The sequence below is a fragment of the Cucumis melo genome, chromosome 5 (genome assembly GCF_025177605.1).
Source record: "Cucumis melo cultivar AY chromosome 5, USDA_Cmelo_AY_1.0, whole genome shotgun sequence".
In the NCBI taxonomy this organism is placed as follows: domain Eukaryota; kingdom Viridiplantae; phylum Streptophyta; class Magnoliopsida; order Cucurbitales; family Cucurbitaceae; genus Cucumis; species Cucumis melo.
Window position 1 is genome coordinate 10,639,919 of NC_066861.1, and position 26,216 is coordinate 10,666,134.

Sequence of the window (26,216 nt, forward strand, 5' to 3'; positions counted from 1 at the left end):
AATTCTATTCATAAGATTGCATTTTCGTATAATTCTACATTTAAAAGTGAAGTTGCTCATATAATTCTACATGCAAAATCATTCTTTGTTGTCATCGTCTCGTCGAATGCGTCTTCGATCGTCTTGTCGAATGCATCTTCGATTCGTGTTTACAATATTGAGTTGTCTTGTTTGTTGAATAACATTTTCTATATTTTTTAAGGTTTGATTTCACATCGAACACAAATTTTATAAATTTTGTTCTATCGAGTAACTGTACATGTATTGAACAAAATTATTCTAAACGGTTACAAATAATATAATTAAATCAGGGATCTTTTAAAATATATAACAAAACGACAAAATATTTGCACTTTATAGAACCATTCTAAAAACGAAAAAAGCCCATAGGCCCCCATGGAAAATACCAAAAAATCCCATCGACAACGTGTGTAATATATTTGGCTATCTAAACGATTTATTTTTTTAAATTCTATCATTTAATTTGTTACACGGTCGTTAATTAATTGGGTTACACGATCGTTTAGATTTGGTTGATCTACCCCAAATCTAAATGGCTTTTTTTTTTTCAAAATTTAGTACATGATAGTTTGAATTTGGCTAAACGATTTTTTTCAAGATTTTTTATACACGATCTTTTAGATTTGGTTACCATAATCTAAACAATGTAAAAAAGAGCAGGAAAGGAAGAAAGATGATGCACACAGCGAACGAAAAAAAAAAAGAGAAAAAGAAGAAAGACGATAGAAAGAAATCAGATTTGGTTAACTAAATCTAAGCGACGTAAAAAAGAGAGGAAAAGAAGAAAGATGATGCACGCAGGGAAAAAAAAAAGAGAAAAAGAACAAAGATGGAAAGAAATCGCAGAAAGACGATAAAAAAATCACAGATAGGAGAAGAAAGATGGAAGGTAAAACCTGGAATATTTAAAACATGGTTAACTTTATGAGTTTTGTTACACGGGCCGTAAATATTTTAGTAGTTTGTTATATGTATAAAAATTTTCCATTAAATAACGTGCAATTATAAAATTATTGTAAAGACCCAACCTCTCACACTAAGTAGAGGACTTTACTTTAAAAGAAAAGAGATAAAGTTTATTTAAATTAAATAGAAAATAAAACAAAATTGCAATTTGTTAATAAACTCATAAATAGAGTGTATGGGAATAAATTAAAACAAAATCTTATCTTGGGCCCTACTAGTTATAAAGAGGAAAACAAGAAAATAAGTAAAACAGAAATGGAATGAAAGGAAACATCAACACTGAAATCTGACACATAACGTAAGCGGAAGCAAACGTGTCCCTATGGCTTGCCACAGTCACTTCTGGTCATTCGCCAGCTTGCCTTTGCTCTTACCTTTGCTTCTGCCTCTGCCTAGAAAAATAGAAATGGAAAGAGTGAGTACAAAAGTATACTCAGTAAGGGACCCACTACTAGTCCCGCTAGGTGCTTGTTAACTTCCTATTAGAGTCTCGAAGAGTGGTACCCCTGAACTGGCACGTTCCTGAACACGTGCAATATGTGATCCCGTAGGAACAAGTTGGTCTTTGGTGAACCCAAAAGAACACCTAAGACGATCGGACTGTGAGTGATCCCATCGAATCACTCAAATGATGTCTATGTCAATGTCAATGTCATTATGGACTGGTAATCCCGTTGGACTACACAATCATAAAAAGGTGGTGATCCCGAGGGACACTCATATGGGTACGACTCTAATAGGTAAAGCTAGCATACACCCTATCCATAGAGCATGCATATAACATATCATCATCATATCATAACATGTCATATTATATAAAAAACATAGGTGATAACATCATCATACTATCAACTCTAGCCACAAAGTCAACCAGCAGTCATAAACACAATGTCAGTCTCCGTCTATAATCTCAAATTATGTATCTATCCATCATCGGTACATAACCATACATACATGTAGTCTCCTTAATTAAAGCTCGAGGGTCTAGTAGTAGAATCTCTTACATGGAGATTAGCTCGGTTGAATTTTAACAGCAAAATACGCTTTCTAAGCAGCGAAGACCTAAATAGTTAGAAAACACCAATTAATAACTTGACCCCCAAGGAATTAAGGTCCAAAAACTCCAGTTGAATCAGCTTACCCAATATCAAGGTTGCAACAATTTCCTTTAACTAGAAGGGATTCCACAGCCCAAACTCCAATTGGTCCAACCGGTCTTTTAGGATAAATAATAATTTAATTTAATCCAAAACTAAATTATTTAGGTCCAAACACAAAACTTAGTTGGACATACCAAAAACCCAATTAAAACTTACCAAAACAGGAGAAAAGGACCCAAAAACAGGCTTGTGGCTCACAAAAAGCTTGGCGGCTTGGCTCGAAGGCAGACGCGGCTCGTAAAGGGGAGGCGCGACTCGACTAAGGCGGCTCGAGTGGCTGAAACACGTGGCTCGCGCACGCACGACTCGAAAACTAGGGGGCGACTTGGGTGGTTGGGAGACGCCTTGCTATCGGGTCGACTCGGGTTTACGGCTGATGGCGGCGACGAACGAACGGTAAGGGCTTGTGTGGCTCAGCTGCCGTTCGACGATCGATGGACAGACCGACGACAGCGACATAGCTTCGCGAGTGACGGAGGCGGAGACGGACCGAGGCGGAGGTGGTAGAGACGCAGACGAGCGGATGGGGGCGGTGCGGGGACTGGCTGCAAAACTAAGATCGACTTAGTGAGAAAAATTAAACGACGCTTGGAGGAGGACGGCGGCAGTGGCTAGGGTTTGAAAAGAAGAAATTAGGGTTTTTCTTTTTGGTTTGATGAGGAAGATGATGCATGGTCACACATCCCAAGGCCTATTTAATAAAAATAATTCCTTTTATTTTTATTTTTCTCTTTTTCTCTTTTTCTCTTCCTCAAAAATCTTCACACACTCTCTCTTCATTTAAATCCCACCAAATCTTTCCTTTAAACTTAAATTTCTCTCTCTCCAACAAATCATCTTTATCTTTCAAAAAATAAAGTACCCCCACTTAATTTTATTATCCACTTAAATATAATTATCTTACCTTCAACATTTAAATTAATTATATAATCAACTATATAGCTAATCCAATTTTCTCAAATACAACCAAATAACACCCAAAATTACAAAAATTAAACTTAAGATAATTAAAATAAAAATTACCTTAAATTTTGGGGTGTTACAATTATAAAACAAGTCATATTAAAATTCTTATCCTACAATAATAGTAAGTGTCATTGAGTGTGATAAATTGTCTTGTAATTGACGTGTACCAAGAAAATTAGCTATTTGATACAGTTTGCTCGTGCGTTACTTCTCCTTGTACACGAAAATCACCCTATGAATGCAACATTGTGATATACTCCTCATGAATCTTATGCCAATAATGATTATGTTTGCCACTTAAATCAATTTGGTGTAGTGTCGGGTCTGTAAAGTACAATAATGGTGCGATTTGCAGCACATCAAACTGTCGCAACACACGATACGGTAAATGCGATCTCTATGATATGAAAGCATATAAGATAACCCAAGTAAGTCAAGATTTGTTCTTTATTATAACATCGATCAAGCAACAATACCATAATATCAAGTGTATGATGTCCAATTAATCTGTTAAAAAAAACAAACAAAAGTAGACAATAAAAAATAAGTAGTATTAATTCGAATAATTCTTTACTACCTAGTCGGTCAAATATCTGTCTATATGTTAATAACATATTTGTTGATTGTTCAAATGCAGATATGACACTACTCCATCTAATGTGTAAAAAATAAAAAATAATAACAATAAGTTATAAAAAGTGTAAATATCTAATTACCGGATATTATTAAAAAACAAACATGAGTAAAAAGAATAATACCTGTAAATCAGTGGTCAAGCAATTGGAGTCTGTAATGCAACTTGTGGTGTTATAATAGGAAATCTATCATATATACTTACAATAGCATTAATAGCCCAACTATTTCCAAGGATTGAGCATTGTTGGCTCAACATAATTCCCTGTGAAGCCATGCAAGGAATACAACCCCCCAAGAGAAGGTACCAGGCTGATCGAAATCGCCTAAAAGTGAAAGAAACATACAATTTACCAGTGTATTTGACTTATAGGCAAACAAAAAACATTCAACGAGTTGTATAATATACCATAAGCATATCTTTAGATACCCACATTATTGACATCGGGTGCCAATTCTGCGAACTGTTCAACCGACATGGAAGACTCAACCTTTGACATTTCATGTCAGGTAGGTAGAATTCCCAATAAATCTTCACATACTTGTTTCTAGTTATACGTTAAAGATCCTACAACAGGCTCTCGGTCCACTGGTAGCCCTAACTAGATAGCAATGTCCTACAACGTGATGGTGCATTCCCTACAAGACATATGAAATGTGTGGGTCCTTTGATCTCCAATGCTCCACCAAAGTAATAATTAAGTGCAAATCCGATTTCATGATGCAATATACGATGGTCAAAAGGGATAGTGCGCTGGAATGCTGCCTCTTTCCTCCGACAACTCAATATCACAGTAAAATAAAGTATCCCATATAAGATTGTGAGCCATGAGACAATTGTTGATACAATTCAGAATTGGATTAACATGCCTAGAATCCATTTGCAAATTCACTAAAAAAATTAAAATAAAGAACAGTTAAACACATTAATGTCTATTACACATAAAATAGAATTTTACTAATTTTACGGCAATGCCATAAGATAGAATGAATTTCATTACTAACATAAAAATATTTTACAATTGAAATTACTAATTTTACATACAACATAAAGTAGAATGAATTTCATTACGAACAAAGGAATGGACAAAATTACTAGTATTGACTACCCTATTACATATTAATGCCCTGAAGAGGAAGCACCCGTTGACGACAAGTATGCTTTTTATGTCCTTCCTTATAGGTTGTGCATCTCACTGATTGACTAGACTTTCTTCAATCCATTTCATTACAAATCCAGGTAGTTTTTGGTCAACTAGGCTATCTAAGTTAGTGCGCATTATTTGAGCGAACTTTAGTGAATGATAACTCAGGCTAGTAATCTGGATGTTGGATTGGATAGAATCAACCTTCATAACAATAGTTGAAGTTGGATAGTAGGTAACATTCATCAATATAAGGTATATGCATCAAATGCATGTGAGCATGAATCTTAAATGATTGTAAACTTGTTACAAGAACACGTCCCTTCCTTCAAACTTACTACTTGCATGTGTTGGCCTTTGTATAGAGAAATTATACTTATTCCTATATGTACTTCAAGTTTTTTAGTTTCTCTATCGATGGATGTCACAGAATGTGCAAAAGCTCGTTTCTTACACCTCTTAAACTTTCTCATCACATATTTTGTATACACATCTCCCCAGTTGAGTGCTTCACTTATCTTATCTCTTCGACGTTAGAAATATACAGGTCGATTGTACTATAAAATGTCGATTTAACCAAAGAAGTTATGGAGTAACACTATAGCTCCTTTGAAACACCATTTATGCATTCAGCTGCATTGCTTGTCATCCATCCAATCGATGCCCATTATCATGTGACTGAGTCTATTTTTCCAAGTCAATATTTTTAAAATACTCAAGACAGTCATGGTTCAGTTGTTTCAATTCTTTCATGGATTGAATGAACTTCCGCCTTTGGTGTTAATTACCTACCTCGAACACCAAATCTTTCAGTTGTTTTGATTTATATTTTGTATAGAAGTTTCTAGCAACATGGCGAAGACAATATTGATGATATGCTTGAGGTTTACTCCAACCCTACCTTTTCATTGTTAATTGCAGAGAGAATGACTTTGTGCCTATCAGAGATCAAGCAAAGACCATATCGATCAGTAACATATTCACATAATGGTCGCAGAAACCATGACTAACTAGAGGCGTTTTTGTCTTCAAAAATAGCAAAAGCAAAAGGAAATATATGACCATTCACATCAATGGATCAAACAGTCAACATTTTTCCCTTATACTTTCCATACAAATAGGTTCCATCAATCTGAATTAATGGCCTGCAATATTTAAACTCTTCTATTGTAGAACCAAATGACCAAAAAACTCCTAAAAAAATAATTGTACCAGATACGTCAGATGAAAAAAAATACCAATCGACTCGGGTTTCAGGATTGTAATGTATAGCCGCACTCAACCAGTATGGAAACTTGTTATATGATTTCTCCTAATCACCAAAAGCAACAATAATTGCTTTTCTCTTTGCTTGCCATACCAGTTTATACTTGAAATACCAAATATTTTGGTTTGATTCTACTACAACAATCTTATAGTGTTCCGTTACACAATACTTTTTAATGACCAATTGAAGATATTCTTTACAACAAAATAATATTTCCTTTTGAATTAAACAATAATTGTCTACAGGTATATTCTTATCTCGCAATGTTGACCTTTGTGTTGAAATTTATGTCCTAAAACTCGTAGTTTGTAATCGTATTCTATTTAATAAAGTCGTTATTGAGAAATTGAATACTATAATCTTAAATCCAATAAACTAAGATCCCAAGGCTATTTTAAGTAAACTTGAACTTTATGTAGAGACATAAATATGGATTAAGTTTGAGTAAATAGCCTAAATAGTCTATAAGGTTGAACGCCTTATTTAGAGATACTATGGATGCGGCCCGCTTTGTAGTTAATATAAATGATGTAATCCTAAATCGTTCATGTATAGCCATGAAAGTGGGGGCATCCTATGTAAAAGGTTTACATAAGACAGAACCATGAAATAGTCACTTTTACGTTATAACGCCTTTTACTATTTAAAATTGACTATCTCAATTATTGATGACCTAGATAACTTAATCTTAATCTTGAGCTAACTGTGAACTCTTGTTCACACGAGATTATTCTTAAATCTGTATAGGTGAGGACAACTCATTAGCATTTGTCCAATAAGCCTCGCTTTTCAAGAGTAAGATCAGGTGGATAGTTGGGAACATAGGGTGCAAGACGAAATTCACTCATTCCTGTTTTATGGTTAGTAGATAGGTTGTTCTCTTAAGGACTGAATCCAAGTTTTGAACAAAGGGGCCTACCCTCTCATTGGCTCGAGAGGGATTCAGTTGTAGGTTGATTCTTAAAACCAGTTGTTCAATAGTGGATCAGTGGGACTTAAGGAGAAAGATGTAGTCTTAGGGGTAAAACAGTACTTTTCGACCCAGCTAAGCTTACGAACAACTTGTGAAGGATTAACTTACTAATCATGATTATATCAAATGGACACAAATATATCTATAGTGAGAGGAGTGCAACTACGGGACTTTAGTGAAATGATATGTTAATTAACGAATGTTGATTAGCTCGATATAAAAGAGTTTAGCTAGTTAATCTCGGATGTTGGAGCCCATGATATATAGGTCCATTAGGTTCCCCTACTAGCTCATATGGAATAAACTTAGAACAACATGATGGAATGAGTTGAATTATTCGATTTTGGAGAGGAGAGAGAAACCAACAAGTATATGTGATATAACTTTCGGTTTTTAGATTACTAATAGAGCTTTATGCTTAAATGAGATTTAAATATTAAAGATATCAATGAGGATTCATACTCAGAAGCTCAAAAAAGATGGAAATAGTCAAAGTTGTAAAAAGTCAAAATGTTGACTTTTGACTTTGAAAAGTTAAACTTTGACCGACAATATATTCAAATGTAATTTGAATCTTGAGAAAATAAATGTGGATTCATGCTCGGAAGGTCAAAATTAATCAAGACAGACAAAATTGTTAAAAGTCAAAATGTTGACTTTTTGGTTTGAAAAGTCAAAGTTTGACTTTGGCCAAATGATAATTTTACCCTTTGACCAAAGTTAGTGGAAAAATCCAACATTTTGTTGGATAAACCCACTAACTATAGTGGGCTAGGTGTTAGCAAACTATGAATACATTAAGCCCACTAATGGTTAGTGGGTTATGTGTTGTTGGCCCATGTAATTGCATACACATGCAACCTTGCATGTGAATTCTCTATAAAATGGGATCTTGGGGTCTTAAGGTTGGGGCTTGGCATTTTTTCTAAAGAAAAGATTGGGCTGTTGCTATTTTTGTAAAAATTAAAAAAAAAAATAAAAACCCAACCCTTATTTATCCATTTTTATTTTCCATCTTCTTTCTCTCTCTCGATTTCCTTCATCCAACGGGTCCCACAACCCGATTCTGAGTTCTGAGGATAGTAGGTCAACCATAGTGGTGGTTCAAGCATCAATCGGAGCTTCAAACGTAAGTTTTTCCTAAAAAATCCCTATTTTTAACCTTTTTTCGGTTTAGGTTTTTTTTGTTAATTAATTGCAATTAGGGTAGAATTTTGGTATTTCTTCCATCCTGCTCGTTTAATCTCTATCACTTTGTTCATAAACAGAATCAGTAATGTCCCAATCTATTTATGTAAATATCTCAGATGGTATACCATTTCGTTTTTAGGTTCTATATTTTCATTGTTTCCAAATAATTCATCAACTTCTACTTCTATATCACTATTTCCCATCATTACTAGGTTCAAGAATAGCTAGATCTTCATATCGCATCGACATATTTAATCAATTATTAAATTTTGAAAAATATCAGAACAACCATAAGAGATCAACATTATTCTAATTAAACAAACCCTAGTAGTTCAATACTCAAATGCAAACTCTACATATGCTCAAATTACATTTAAACTCTATAAAGCCTAATTAGTCAAAATCCAAATATCACTACAAGAAATTATGGATCCCCCAATGCACTTTACTATGTCAGAAGAAATGGCGTCGAGAGATAAGACATCTCCCAACGCTGAAATTGTTGCGTCGACAATTTTCTACCTTCTCTTGACGTCTAACAACAAGGCATCAAGAGATGTCCTCAAACTCCCGATGATACTAGCATGACATCGGGAGTTGGTGTGTAACTACTGACGCCTTATTTTCAGTGTCGGTAGTGAAGGGGAACTCTTGATGCATGTCGGGCTATGTCGGGAGTTAGCCTTTAAAATCTCCCGCAATCTTCATTTCACAGATCTACAGAGATGAAGAGATGAAGAGTACGAAGGAAGTTCACTCACCATGCCATCGTCTCTTCTGGCGCCGCCGCCTTCTTTATCGCCTTCCTCGTCTCTTCCGATGCCACCATTGTCGTTGCCCCTAACTCTTCTAGTAAGTAATTATTTAAGTTAGATTTTTGCCTAAAATCCTAAATCCTAGTTATAATTTTGCCATAAGTTGTTAAGAACTTCGAATTTGCTGTTAAGAACTTGAAGGATGAAAACTAAGCAAAACATTTGACATTTGTGATGGTAAAAATATAAAAGCAATATCATTTGTTGGTTCAAACATTGTGAAAATAATATAGCTTCGTGGTTCAAAGTGCTCCTTGAAGGATATAAAAGCAATATCATTTGTTGGATGCTTATGCTATTGGTTCAAAGTGCTTTCATCCCTAAATTTTTTAGTATTTTTTACTACTTTTACTACTTTTAATTTTTGAACTTCTTGGTGTAGTGTATAATTTTTACTTTGTTTTGTAATGCCTTCTTTTCAACGAATGTAATTGGAGCAGTTTATATAATTATTTTTGGTGTGGTTTTTAGGGTTTAAGGTTAATCAAAAACTAAGAATGGCGTTAAGGTACTGGGATCTTTGTCTTTGAAATAACATGTTTTGATGTGCCCTGTTGAAACTTCTTCAATTTGACTATTGATTAGTAATTGCATTGCAATGCTTCGTGGAGAATAAAATAGTTGGTATGCATTATCTGTCTTCGAAGGTATGCATTATTTGAACTTGTCTTTGCATGTATTTGGTAGGAATTACTAGGGGCACCTTACCTCTTACTATGAAGGCTATAAATTGTTGAGTTGCAATGCACAATTATTGTTTCTCAGTCAAGTTATCACATGTTGCTTGGCAATATGAAAAATCGATCATCTCTTTTATCAATATTTGTAGATCAAAGAATATTATAAACTTCCTAAGTTATTAGTTTTGTTTAGTAATAAACTTCCCAAGTTATAAGCTTTTTAGTTGTTTTTGTGTTCTTATCTATATTTGGACCCTAAACTCTTGTCAAAGGTTATCTCGCTTTTCGTTTCTGCATATCATTTATCTTTCAAGCTTCATATCTCCTTCAATACTAACTCATTTTATGCATATGACCACTTGATTTTATACGTTTTTCATGATTTTTGCATCATTGTCATTAAACTAAGAATTTTTATTAACGTATCTTGACATTGAATTCCCTTCAAAATTACATAAAACTATATGTTGAAACTTTGGAAAACCATAACTTCGAGCATAGGTGTTCGAATTGTGCGAATTTTTTTTTATTCTAAGTATCTTTCTGGCAACTTGCTCGAAGGCAACTTGTCCATCCCTTCGTCCCAAAAAATGCCGTTTTAGCCCCTAAATTGGGTTACACAATGCTTTTCATCAAAGCGTTTCATTGTTTTAAAGTTTGGAACTACCACCTTGAAGTTCCTCTATGGTTATAAATTTTGTATCTTTTTTTTTTTTTTTTTATATGTAGTAACAATACAATAACATAAAAAAATTATGTGTGGTGGAACCTATATGTAGCTACGTCCACATTCCATTGTTTAATTTTTTTTTGTTACTATTCGTTTGGTTTCACTAGAGCCAATTCTTATAGGTCGTCTCCTTTTTGTGACCTTCTTTGGCCCATGTTTTCTTATACTTGCTTTATGTCATATATACTTGATTTTGAATTAGTAATTAGTTTTCCATCATTAATTTTCAAAGCCAAAACAATGAGTTTTATGTCATCTTTAACCTAGAAGACTACAAAGGTATGTTTTATTTCAATGAGAATTCATAAACTCTAAAAGATACTTTCCTTTCAACTCCACCAAATTATTCTATGGTTATGTATGCAATTTAAGTAAGCTATGTAAAGGACTATTTTCTTTTCTTATTCTATGTTTATTAGTAGTTTGCTGAATTAAAACCTAGTATTGATATATATATATTTCCATGTAAAGTATCAAGTGGATATATAAACCTTCCATTTAATAATGACAGGTATTTTTTTTAATAAAGATCTCCCGACGCACAACATCGTAGCGTTGGGAGATCATAGAGAACTCTCGATACCTTATGATTGGTGTTGGAGAGATTACAATATTGTCTATGATCTCCCGATGCTACATTGTTGTGCATTGGGAGATCCTCTCCCGACACATTTGACTCGATGCCGATCCCGACGGGAATTTATGCGTTAGGAGATCCTTTCTCGACGCGCTTTTGTATATCTCCAAGCGCTTTTGTGCATAGGGGGATCCCCATTTTCTTGTAGTGTATAATCTCCAATTACATTTAAAATACTTCTACATTAAAAACTCCAAATTTAAAAAAATCTAATTTTTCATTCTAAAATATGCGTAAATTCTATTTTTGTTTTAAAAATATATAAAATTGAAATCAATACATGAAACCCTAAAATTTAGGTATCAATAGACTATGATTTCAAGAATTAGAGTTTGAGTAACTAGGTTAAGTTCAACAAAATCATACAAATATATATATTCACGCTATTTAAACAAAAATATAAATAAAAAAGAGAAAATTATTCCCACTGTAAAAACCAAATTCTATAAATTTAACAAAATCATACAATTATATTCACATAAATATATGTAAAGAAGAGAAAATAAACCTACCTTAGAACTTCTAATACTCAATGGATGATGAACAATGGAGCGATGGCGGCGACGAAAGGGGGACGACGGAAGTCGCAAACAAGGAGAGGGAGAGGAGTTTTATTTCTTTGAAACAAGAATGGAGGTGGAATGGACTATGATTAGGGGTGTAAGATGGACGGAATTGTGTACTCAGTCCACGACTACCTGCACATTCTAGACATGGTAACATTGACTGTCACACAGGACAGACACAAGAGTCGAGTCGTATAACACGTGTATGACTTCAATGTCGAGTCGTGGACCTGGTCCACGACTCCGGAATAGAGACGTGTACCTGGTTCACGACTTAACAAAGTTGGACTGGGGATACAACTTAGTTACCCTATTTTTATCGATAGTTTTTTGTTTATCCTATTTTTGGCATTATTTTTTTTAAATAAAATTAAAAAAAAAAAAATCAAATATGTGTAAAAGGGTAAATGGTGTAACCGTATCTTTTTAAAAAAGTGTATGGATGATCTCAGGATCTATTTTGCAACTTTCCGTCTTCTATGTGTGTTTTTCTGTTCCAAAAAAAGAAAAAAGAAAAAAGAGAAAAAGACATTGAATGATGAAACTTTTTGGTGATTCAAAGGAACAAAAGTAATGCACATTTTTATTTGTAGGTTTAGGTTTAGGATTAGGTTTAGGCGTTGATTTATTTACAACAACCAATGCAACAAAGAACCCCATCAGAAAACACAACAAAAGGGTGAGCGAAGGAGTGTGAAATTTCAAAAGGCTTCACTCCTCTATTAAATAATTTTAAAAATATTTTGATCCCTTATGTTTTACCATTTTCACTCTTATTCAAATTTCAATTATGAATTAGGAAAAAACTTGACCACGTTCCTATTTGTATCTATTTCCTATCTGTCTATCTGGTCTGCTTAAACTTTAATTTAAATGTGTCAATGGTAAAACAAAAAAAAAAAAAAAAAAGGTGAGTAAATTAATATTTAGTAGTTTTTTAAGTTATTCTTAAAAAAACCTTTAAAATGCTTGTTAGATTATTATTTTAATTAATAGTAGAATATTTTGCATGTGTTTAAAGTATTCAATGCATGTATTTTTTTGAAATGATAGTTGGGTAGTAATTTTAGAAAAAAAAATTCAGTATAAAATCAATTTAAAAGTGATTTTAAAATCAACAAATTATTAAAGTGAAGTGAAGTATTTTATATTTGGAAATTTATTTTAAATAGTTATAATAAAAAGAGAAAATATTAATTTATTTTTCATTTGATATATTGTTAAATTAATAACCAAAGTATTGGAGTTATGATAGAAATTGGAAAAAGCCCAATATACAAATCTGATCCAATTCTACAAAGAGGGGTTTTGTAAAAAAGTTTTTATTTGTAAAGGAAATTATTACAAAATACGTGCATTTTAGTATTATTTCTATACCAATTTATCTTATCTTATCCTATTCTATCTTACTGTTTCACATGAAGAATCATTTTTAAACCATTTTGTCCAAATGATAATTCTCTAATTTCAATTATGTTCTTTACTTTATTCTTGTCTATGTTAATATTTTATATTCTTATTGAATAAGAAGTTTTAGAATTAATTAATAATATATTTCTTAAAACATATAGTCTTAAATTTACAATAGTAGCATTTGTTTTTAAACATAAAAATTGTTGTTATTGAGCATTTCAAAGTAGGTTAGTAATTTAAAATAACAAATCACTTACGGACACAATGGAATGAGTCTTGTTTTTAAACAAATAAAAAAACATTACTCATGATATATATATATATATATATAGATATTTAAGGTTAAAATGATTTAATTATTATTAATCGTTAAATTAAAACACATTAAAGTTAAAATAATTTAATTACTATTATTATTAAAAATAAAATAAAAATATTAACTATTTATTATCTTTTAATTACATTCTCGCAACTTTTCTTGACCTATAAAGATTTTAAGAGATAAAGAGGTTAAAACATGAAAAATCTATCTATTTATTATCAAATTTCTAGAATAATTGATATAAGTTTAGAAGATTTTATAACTTCTATTTTTGTCAACAATATAAACAGTTCTCTTTGACCATTTTTCTTGTAAACATTTTATTATTCATTTCTGTTAGGCTTTCTTTAATTTTCTTCTTATTACTCACACTTAGCCTTATAACGTCTGTGATTGTGTAAATTAACATCATTCTAACCTTGCATTTATGTTGCAGTATTGTTAATGTTTTTAATGTTAGGGAAGACACAAAGATATGCATGTAGTGGAGCAAAAAAAAAAAAAAAAAAGATGCAATATCAATTTTGTGAAATCAAGTCAAATAATACTTTTAATTCTCTTTTATTTATTTATTTATTATTTTTTATTTGTAGTACATGATTACAACCATTGATTTTTGTATGTAAGAGAGTAAGAAAACAATATATTGTCAATTGTGAAGTCCGGTCCATAAAGTTTTGAATTTTGTAATTTTAGATTTTAATTTGTTCTACATGATTATATTTGCTCATTTCTTCGGAAAAAATACACAATTTTATCTATGAAATTTGTTAAGAGGAGAAAATCATTTTTTAAAAACTATTTTATCCATTCGTTAAAATCTTAAACTTTACTATTATCATTTGGTTTTAGACCTAAATAATAAAGTTTTTTTTTTTTATGTGTTGATAATTAGAAGAAGAAAAAAAGAACCCACCACCCACGTACTCAATGAAACTTTTTTTTAAAATACTTATTGCACATAAATGTTAAAATGATTTATTATTTGATCAATATAAAAATAAAATAAAATAAATATTAACTATTTATTTTCTTCTCACATTGTCTTATCCTCACATTTATTATTTAAAATTATATTTCTACAACAATTTACTTAATATATAAAATGTAATATGTTTTCTTTTTTAGGTAACAAAAGTTCAAATTAGTCTTGATCAAAAAGTTCTATAATATTATAGAGAAAGGAAAATATTTTAAAAAAATTCAAATGTTGGAAATGTAAGCTTTATTATATGTCTTTAACATTGTTATTTTTAAAATTTACCACTACATACTATTCATTCATCTAAACAAAAAATATATATTAACAAGGTACTCACGTGCAACGCTCGTTAAAAATTTCTAGTATATAATAAAAGAGGCTAAATGGGGAAGAATCTTAACTTCCTATTTTGCACCTCATTTTTAACAAAATGACTATTATAACCCTTGTTGTTGTTAGTTATATTGGTACGTATTCCTAGCTCACATATAATTAGTAGATGCTAATAAAACACACCTATTCAATTTTCAAACCTATTATATTCCTTGGATTTAGTGGTTACAAGCAAAATAAATCCTATTCAATCCATTTGTAACTTTGTTCTTTTAATCAAATGAAAACATTCATGCATCCACAATATTAGGAAAAATTTTGTGTAAATATTGTTACGGAGGGCTCTCACCATGTGATCGATATTCGTATTGTAAGTGATTATCAAACTAATACAAATGGTATTTGGTTTCCCTATTTCAAAACTCACCCTAGCTATTGCACTAAAAAGGACATAAAAGGTACTCTAATCTCTACCCCTAACTCAAAAGAACTAAAATTCAGAAAAACATATATGGGTCCAATAATAAAAACCCAAAAACAAGGTACGGTTTTGCAAAATAAAATAAATTACAAAGCCCAATTGGTTCCATCATGCAGCGTCAACTGACTCTAATTATAAATCTTTCGATGAATTATTGTTGCTCGAATATCCTCAATTGAATGCACTTCTTCTTAAATGTGAAAATTCAATGCTAACTGTAGTTTCTTGACTCTGTAATGAGTGATTGGTCGCAAAATAATACAAGAGCGTTCTCGTTCATATCAGTATGTGTTCCTTTAGTGAAAAATTCTCTCTAAAGAAAAGAAAATTAATTTCTCTCTTGATATTAGTTTCTCCCCATACCACAACCTCATTTCTTACATAATAGAAAGGTAGCAATGTGTTGTGTTCATAATTCCATTCTAAAAAAGTTGTGTAGATTAAGAGTCGTCAACAAGTGTAAGTAACTGGGCAAATTTTTAAAGCATACTTAGGCTAATTTTATACAGGAGGTTGAATTAGGTAATTTTAGAATTAAAATTTATTATGAATAATTTACCAGTGCAACCATTGGTATTTCAAAATGCTTAATTAATTTTGAAATTGGTCTTGTTTTCTTTCCATGTATTAGAGGGTTTTTCATCTTTACAGAACTAAGATCAGATTTGAACGAGAAGGATCATGAAGACATAGAAGTATGGTTAATAAAGACTTAAAAAAATTGAAAGTCAATACTTATATTAACAAGTTGCACCTTCCTTTTCGATGACTCAATCATAGACATTTCATGGTGAAATAAGCTTAATTTAGAGCAATTTTGTGTTGAGTGAAAGGACTTATGTTGATTTGTAGAGACAACTTTTACTCTTAGAAGCATTCAAAATAAGTAATGATGACGTTGTCAGGATGCAGGGGAGTGCCAAGGTCATTAGCTACTAGATTGGATTCCAAATTTTGAGCTTGAGGCTTTACAAATGGTATCACAGAGGAACCTCTCTAGTAGGATGTGGTTTAATGGATTTTTGTCAAAATTTCAACAATTTTCCTACAATGTTGGAAGGAATATATTGTGATGCAAATTGGGGAATAGATAGTGAAAAATTAAGTTCAACGAAACATTAGGGGAAAAGCTATTTTATGAAATCAACGAAACTAACCTGTAGAGCACGATCTACCATGGAGTTAGAGTTTATTGCATTAGAGCTAGCTGGACACCAAGCAGAGTGGCTAAAGAGTTTACTAAGAGACGTGCCACTGTGTGGGGCTTTTGTACCATTATTCTTATATTGTGATTCACAAGATGTCGTAGGTATTACCAAGAAAAGTGTGTATAATGGAAAAAGGAGGCATAGTTCAACCAAGGCATAGAGCTTTTAAAAAATTGTAGAATGAAGCAATTATCTCCTTGAAATATGTGATGTCTGAGAGGACTTTAACAAATCCTCTCACTAATGGCCTAACAAGGAGTGTAATCCTAGAATCTTTAACTAATATGGGACTTAAACCCTTAATGTGATTCATAACCCTTTTATTTTGGGTGGTCTATTGTGATGATAGGCTTGATGGATAATTTGTGAGTGATCCATAACTCTTTATTTTGGATGGTCTATTGTGATAGACTTGATAGATAACTTGTAAAGTCTTCATAACTCAGTTTGAATGGTCTATTGCGATAAACTTGATGAAGCATCTAATGTGAAAGGAAGAGTGTGGGTTACCTTCCATGAGAGAGTTTGAGGGTTTCTCTCTAGAACTTTCACGTGTGTGAATAGCTCAAATAGCATTTGATGCATGAATTTACCATGGAATGTAGAGAGAAATCAAAAGGATTGAAACGTGTTGTGGAGGTCTTAACTAGAATTTACAAAAGTTCAAGAGATAACTCACTTTTAATCGCAGGACATTGGTGCTTAAGTTTACTAACATTTCATTGCTCAAAATCTCTTCCTTCCTTTTGTAGTTTTTTTTCTTGATACATGCAGTTGATGCTTTCCATTTGTCACGCATTGAAAATTTAAGGAGTGGATAGAGAGTAAACATATGAGACCGCTTCTAAGGACTTGTAAAAGTGGATAGAGGGGTAGTAGAGGGAATTTTTCCATATGTGCGTCAGATAGGTAGGTAGGCTTAGGCTCGAGTAACTACACTCATGCAAAAATAATCGTTTCATTTTTTTTTTGCTTTAATGTTCTTTTTTTTGCAAAATCTTGAATGTTGAAACACAATTGCTTTATAAAAAAAATGTTTTAGGTTTTAATGCAATATTATTTTTCCAAATCTGAATTTAATTTCAAAACCTATTTGATCTTTCATCTTCTTCATCACACTTACTTTTTTTGTCGTGATTTTGAGCTATTTTCTTTGGTTTTGATTTCAACCCATTGTCTAACGAGTGTACGTTTGAAAGTAGGTGTTATGTTAACCTTGGAGAGCAATTAGCAAGAACGATTCGCACCATGACCATGCATAATTTGTTTTCAAAGCAATGGTTTAAATAAGTGACATCAGAACAAATACATTATAAATATGTTAGACGAATTATAGAATTATAGAAGTTAATTGTGTGAGTTATAGAATTATTTTATTAACATAGTTGAACAAGTAATATAATTTGAAAGACATTAGTATCGAAATAATATAGGTGTTTAAAATACGTAAATAAATAAAAAGTTGAATCATATATTCATCCTCTTTTTCTACAAAATAACATAATTTATTTTTTTCTCCTGTCTCCCTCTTTCAAAAGATTCCTTGGAACCTTGCTCCCTGGGCTTTCTCGTCAGGCCCATGACTTACCGAAGCTCAAGTAGATATAATAAAGTGGCCCAATTAGGATATCTAAAGTAAGGCAGGTTAATAATACTTCAATAAGTGTTTCAAGTTTATTTTATTTTTCAAAAATAATATTTTATCATTCGTAACAATAAACATTCAAATTTACAACTATTTATAAAGGAAGATTATAATTGAATAAAGCTATGACAGTGTTTTACAAGTTTCTTTTATATATATTCAAAAATGTAAAACTACAAATCATATTGTGGCAACCCATCTTCTAACAATTTATATCATCTAGTAGAGAGTAAGTATTACATGCTTTTAACGGCTAATTATGTTACTAATTGCAATAAGTAATTTATAAAAAGAAAAATTGCAAAGAATTATTACTTATTTTATTACGATCGGCAACAAAATATATTAAATAAAACTATAAAATATAGTTTAATTGATATAAAACGTTTAGATTTGGCTATTGTTGGTACACGATCGTTTAAATTCGGCTATTGTTTGGTACACGATCGTTTAGATATGACTATAATTTAATTTTTTTAGTTCTATAATTTAATTTTGTTACACGATCGTTTAATTTGTTTACGTCTAAATTTGGTTACACGATCGTTTAGATTCTAAATGATTTTTTTTTTTCAAAACTTGGTACATGATTATTTAGATTTGGCTAAACGATTTTTTTAAATTCTTTTGCTACACGATCGTTTATTTTTTTATATGATCGTTTAGATTTGTCTACAGATGATTAATTTTTTTACACGATCATTTACATTTGGCTACTCCAATCAAAACTTGGTACATGATCATTTAGATTTGGCTAAACGATTGTTTTAAATTCTTTTGCTACACGATCGTTTAGATTTGGCTAAACGATTTTTTTTAATTCTTTTGCTACATGATCATTTAGATTTGTTAACCAATGATTTATTTTTTTTACACAATCGTTTACATTTGGCTACTCCAATCTAAATGATTTTTTTCAAGATTTTTTATACGCGAAATTTTGCTATTTTTTTGTACACGTTTGTTTAGATTTGGTTAAATAAATTTAAATGACGTAAAAAAAGAAGAGGAAAAGAAGAAAGGTAATAGAAAGAAATCACATAAAAAAGGAAAAGAAGAAAGACGATGAAAATATTAAACGACGTGAAAAAGAATCAAAAAAGAAGAAAAATGATTAAAAGAAATCGCAAAATTAGAAAAGCAGAAAGACGATACAAAGAAATCATAGGAAGAAAAAAAGAGGAAAGGAAGAAAGACGATGAAAATATTTAACGATGTTAGAAAACAATTGAAAAATAAGAAATATTATGAAAAGAAATCACAAAAAAAAAAAGAAAAAAGACGATGAAAGAAATCGCAGGAGAGACGATTTCATCGCGAGGAAGAGAAGAAAGATGGAAGGACAAATTATAATTATATTTTATCATATAATTAACTTTACTTTTTCATACTAATTATTTATACAAAACCAAATAATTAATATCATATTCCACCAAACATCCAAATTATTAATTAAATATATATCTATATATATATAGTCAATTAAATCCAGTTCTACCAAAGCTAACTTTTCCCTTCAAGATCCCAAATTAACTTAAATTCTTAATTCTTTTAATCAACCAAATCAGTTATTTTAAAATATCATAAATTCCAACATGAATTATCTTCCACAATAATTAACCTTTATTCTTTTCTCAAAATAATTATTCTTTTACAAATAATTATATTTTTCCACAGTATAATTATTTTCTTTTTTTTCTCTATTAATAAATATTTTTTCTCCAAAATACAATTATCTTTTCCTTAAATAATTATATATATATATATATATATGTATATATATATATCAAATCTTCAGAAAAAATTCCACTCTAGGATTTAATAACATAAAAAATTATTTACTTTAATTCAATTTCAACAATATAAAAAAATCTACAACTTTACTTAAACCTCTTAACATACAATTTAATTAAATTCTCAACAAACATCACAAGCCAAAACCTCTAATTAATTAAATATTCATCCAACAAATATTTAAAGGAAACTTACATAAATGTAACAAAACATCAAACTATTTACAACTCGTATAACAAAGCTCATAAAGTTAGCCATTTTTTAAATATTCCTGGTTTGCGCTACCATCTTTCTTTTGCGATTCGTCTTCCTCCAGCTATTTCTTTCATCGTCTTCCTCCTGCGATTTCGTCTTTCTTTTTTCCTATTTTTTTCTGTAATTTCTTTCCATCATCTTTCTTATTTTTCAATTCTTTATTTATGTCGTTTAATCTTTCCATCGTTTTTTTTTTTTTTCACTTTTCCATCGTCTTTTTACTTTTCCTCTTATTTTTTCGCTGCAGTTTCTTTCCATTTTCTTTTTTCTTTTTTTTTTCTTTTACGTCGTGTACAAAAAATAGCAAAATCTAAATGATCATGTATAAAGAATTTTGAAAAAAGATCATTTAGATTGAAGTAGGCAGATGTAAACTATCATGTAAAAAAGTAAACAATCGTGTAAAAATAAAATAAAAGATCGTGTATAAAGAATCTTGAAAAAAAATCATTTAGATTAGAGTAGCAAATATAAACGATCGTGTAAAAAAAGTAAACGATCGTGTAAAAAAAATAAAAGATTGTGTATAAAGAATTTTGAAAAAAAAAATCATTTAGATTGGAGTAGCCAAAAGTAAATGATCGTGTAAAAAAAATAAAAGATCGTGTATAAAGAATTTTGAAAAATAAATCATTTGGATTGGAGTAGCCAAATGTAAACGATCGTGTAAAAAAAAGTAAACAATCGTGTAAAAAAAGTAAACGATCGTGTAAAGAGATCTAAACAATCGGGTACCAAAAGAATTAAAAAAATCGTGTATCAAAATTTGAAAAAAAAAAATCATTTAGATTTAGGTCCCTAAAACGATCAAAAATCTAAACGATCGTGTAATAAAATTAAACGATCGTGTAACAAAATTAAACGATGGAATTGAAAAGATAAATTGTAGCCATATTTAAACAAACACGTATAAATTGTAGCCATATTTAAACGATCGCAAATATATTACGTGCGCATTATTGACGGCATGGTTGACGAGGCACTTTTGGTATTTTACACGGTGGTCCTCTGGGCTGTTTCCGTTTTTGGAATTGTTCTATAGAGTGTAAATATTTTGCCGCTTTTTTATATTTTGGGAAAGACCCCAATATTTAATTAATTACAAATTTTCATAAAATCAAAAAATTCTCATTAAATGAATTTAAAATAACGTTCAATAAATTAAATATAATTATATAAATCTAAGATAATTAACCACAACATTATCTTGATTTTTTGGGTGTTACAATCTTCCCTCCTTTAACAATCTTCCCTCCAAAACGTTTCCTTCTTCCTTCTTTTCTTGCTACTTCTATTTTCTCTTCTACTTTGTTCAGGTCCAAGTTTTTTTTTCATGTAACTACAAAAGTTGGTATTAGTTTAATGGAATGTTCTCTTGTGAGAAACCTGGCAACAAATGGATATTTCAAACATACCTTGACAAATGAAACCAGCTCAACTTCGTAATATGGAATTGAGTTTGCAGGAACCACAACTAGATCTTGTGATGAATCAAAAGATCCAAAAGATATTGTGGATGGATCGTCACCAAGTTAATTTCTCCCTTCTCCATCTTTCTCACAGCAAATCGAGTCCTTTAATGACTTGTTTTATTCCATATTCTGAATTACAGCTCAGTTAGTAAAATCATAATGATATGAATGCTTCCATGGTCAAGGAACATCACCAAGATCAACATACCTTCATCAATTTTGAACTCAAACAGTCTCTCATCATCACCCTTCTTAGTAAAAATTTTCTCATAAGCCAGTTTACTGATAAGTTTCATTGGCAAGAATAGAAGCTCAATGTAGTTAGCTACTAAGTCAGATTACAATTTAAATCATTAGTAGTTATCGAACAACTGAAGTATGATTACATCATCTTGCACCACTGCTCCATCGTTTAGCTGTCCATATCCTTCTCCCTCGTTCTGGGTCTTCTTCAACACCTTCTTATCCCTAGTGATCTCTGTAACAATTTTCCAAGAATCCAATTGAAGGGTTATTTGAAGTGTACCATTTAGAGGCACAACACCTTATTCTCTAGCTACAGGCCTACTAGATTCCCCAAATCCATCTATTAAATGATAAAATAATAACTAAGAATCAGCACATCCATGGGATTCAGGGCACAAAAGAACTTGAGAGAAGAGAATGTGAAGCTTCACTCATATTGTGGTCTCATGGCCAACAAAGCTTTCTCCCACTTTTTAATCGTCTTTGCAGCTATTGTCAAGGCTGGACAAAAGTACCCGACACAAGTCGAGTAAGAAATTCATATGCCCCTCGAATTTAAGACAACAATATTTCAAGTGAACTGGATAACCTACCCTTTTCAACAATAAATTCGACCCATCAAACTTTGAGATTAGTGTACCATTTTCACGACGAGCCTCATAATAGACTATAAAGATCACATAGTTAGTTTGAAAATACTTAAAAAGTTCTATCCATACTAGAAGGCACAAAAATTATACTGAAATGGATAACCCACCCAGAACTTCGTTTAGATCCTTTGGTTTTTCCCAACCATCTCCTTTAACAAGGATGTTTTTCAAGATTCCTCCATATTGATAGATGTCTTTGACGTTATGCCATGAAAGTAGCTCAACGTCAAATTGAAGAGTAACATTCAGTGGAATTGTTGAAGGAGGGTTGAACTCTCCATATGCCAATTCTGGGCGTATCGTGAAAACTGCATTTTCACCCTTTTTCATTGTTTTGATACCTTCATCCCATCCTTTTCATCACCTGCATTGATGGAAATAGGTAACATGATATGAGCTAAATGACCACTAAATTACTAGCTAAAAGACCGGTACATATAAAAAAAATGCAAAATGGAAGAACAACTAGAAATGGACCATGGACTACGGAAGATCAACAAAAGTCCAATAAATATAACGTTGGATCAATCTTTGTATCTGAGTTCAACTAACCATAATGTAAAACTAATACTCCAACACATGATTGTGACGTAGAAAGAAAATTACGATACATTTACAATCATCAGATAACATCAAATTACAAACGAAATTACCTTCCACGAGCTTGAACTTGAAAGATGTTCCTTGATCATGGCTCGAATCGAATTGAGTGCCATCAAGAAGGGTTCCCATCTGGTCCACTACACAAAAACAAACAAATATCTTGAATCAGTGACGTTCAACACAAAAATCCCCATAAGTTCAAAGACCTACAAGAAATAAATCTAAAAACAATGAGTTTACCTTCAACCTCATCACTAGTGTCGAGAGTTTCCCATCCTTCACCTTCTTTAACAAGTTTCTTCTTCAACCCATTCTTCCCAATCTCCTTCTCTTCACTAACCTTCAAAATCGAGCTCTCGATAATGATGTTTAAGAAAGTAAAAATTTGAGATGCGTTTTTGTTGCTTTTTTTTCTAGGGCTTTAAAATTTTGAAATTTGAAATTAAAAAAAAACTGATTTTTTTTAAATGGAATAAATTGTAATTTGAGATTAGATCAATATCAAACAAACAAAAATCACTGTTGTTTTTAGATATTGTGCACAAAGCAATTTTCTTTTGCAATTCGTGAAAACAAAGAAATATTATACACTTTAAATTATTAAATTTGTCAAAGGTACTCCAAGAAAATCAATTTTATTTTAAAAGCATTTTTTGCCTAAGTTACTCCAGACACACTAAATGTGAACAGATCAATTAACCTCTAAGTAAACAATTTTGTTTTGCATTTGGCTATTCGATAGTTGGTTTGGTTGTTATTTGTTACGTGGTTGGTCTCAATATATTGGGAGCCTTATTTGTAAACAAAGAGTTTTTTCACTCAACAATGAAATTTTCTAACTAGCTTATTTATTACACAGGTTGACCAGACTATGTGAAGCTAGAGACAATTGTACCAAGGAAATGACTGAATCAATGCTCGTCCCAGCCTCTATTTACTCATGTCCCAGGTGAGGATAAAGGCAACCAAACTTTTCAAACTAATAACTCTCTCACCCTTTTCCCCATTCACTAGGTGGAAAACAAGAAACCACCACTTATTTCTACAACACAACCGTACAAATTCTTGGTAGAATTGTCGTCTATAGATTAATCTACAACCCAACCTGATAGAATGTTAGGCATTGTAGCACAAACTTCTCCACGAAATGATTTTGTTGCCTTCAACAAATCCAATTTAGCATGGCTAGGAGACAACATCAACTTGATTCCTACATGAAAATGATATTTGACGAGTGTCAATCTTTTAGAAGTCATGACAAATCAAGGTATTCCTTGAGCAGTTAATTTGGCAACGCTTTCAAGAAGTTGTAGATAATTTTGCATCGAACTCGTAGATTTATCTAACATAAGAAAGACAAAGGTTGATTCTTCTGAAATATATAGTGTACGATCACGTAGCGAAAGCAATTGGATAAGATATTATTCTAATAACATCAAATTGAAGGATTAAATATGCTTTAACAAGGTGTAAAAAACATAGTTTTGTACAAACACCTTATATATAGCTCAAATTCATCTTAAATCAGTTGTTGTAATTGATCATGAATTCACTTAGGACCACCATAAGGATCTTTCCTACGAGCTTGAATCAAAAGGAATAAAGATCTCTCGAATCACAACCAACAAAAGATAACTTGTAACCCAAACTTTATCATTCAATATGCTAACAAAAAAAATAGTAAAGTAAAGTAAGGATGTCGAATCCCAAGGAAATTTAGATGAGGAATAAAGAAATTAAATATTTATGAGGATTTTATGAATTTTAGTATACAAAAGATAAAATAGTTCACTCAATCAATTAAAGTGGGAATGGAATTTTCTAGCAATTTTTTTATCATTGACCAAACAATTTCAATCCACAAGTGAAACTAATTATGAAGAATTAAAACAAAAGCAAAATGTATCCTTTCTTTCTACTATAAGTTAAAGATTATTTCCTTATTATATGACTATACTATAAACTTAAATTAATAAGCTAGTCTATATTATATAAACTAATCTAAAGAAATTTTTGCAAAGTTGACGATTTTGAAGTAAAGTCTGAAAATGAAGAAGGCAATCGAGGGTGAAAAAAAAAAAAAGAATCAAAGAAAGATAAAAAACAATAATAGACAAAGTTGAAGATGAACATGTATAACCTAGAGCAAGAATTAATTCAAAAAATGAAATATAAAAAAACGTAAACTTTAATTAACTAAACAGAAACAACTAAAAAAATATAAAAAATAGGTTGAATTTAATTGTAAAAAAATTTGTTAATAAACAAATCGTTAGGTTAAATAACATTTTACACAACTTTTTTTCTTCTTAGCAGTCACATCAACATTTTAGAATAAACTTTTTTACATATTAAAATACTGTGTATACATTTTAGAATAAACTTTTTTAAATATTAAAATACTGTGTATCGATGATTAAAAAAAATACAATTCCAACAAAATGTATTGTTATATATTTACATCCTTCTTTTATAAGAAGTTTGAAATTCGTAGAATTTTAAATTTTTTCTCTATTATTATTTTTACAATATTGATAAAAAAAGGTAATGTTCTATCATTCATGTATTAAATAATATGTCACGTAAATTTGATATGAGATATTTTTGACATTCACTATAAGAGATGCTAGATTGAGAAATATTTAAAATTCAAGAACTAAATCGAAACAATTTTTTACAAAAATAAGAAGTAAATTGAAAAAAAAAAAACACACACACATACAATATAGATATCTTATACAATAGTTATTAAAATATTGAAGAAACTAAAATTTGAATCGTAATTAAAATAATAGTTATAGTAAACAATTTTCATTCAAATTAAAGAGCTAGGATGTTTGTTTTTTTTTTTTTTTTTTTTTTTTTGACAATTTTATTGTTTTCATTTTTAATTAATTATAGAAATGTCACTTTCTTCAAGACCACGTAATCCTTCTCTTTTGTGTTTTGTATTAGTTAAAATATATCGTTTTTATTTAATCATTCAATCTCATTTCTCTAAATAATAAACTATTTATTTTGTAATGTTTTAGATTTAAAAAATACAACCAAATATAAAAGTG

At 30.8% G+C, this 26,216-nt stretch overlaps 1 pseudogene; it reads right to left on the reverse strand.

Annotated features, from left to right (window-relative positions):
* Positions 1–1,307: 1,307 nt before the first annotated feature.
* On the reverse strand, positions 1,308–24,410 carry LOC103496994 (peptidyl-prolyl cis-trans isomerase FKBP65-like; annotated as a pseudogene).
* Positions 24,411–26,216: the final 1,806 nt, after the last annotated feature.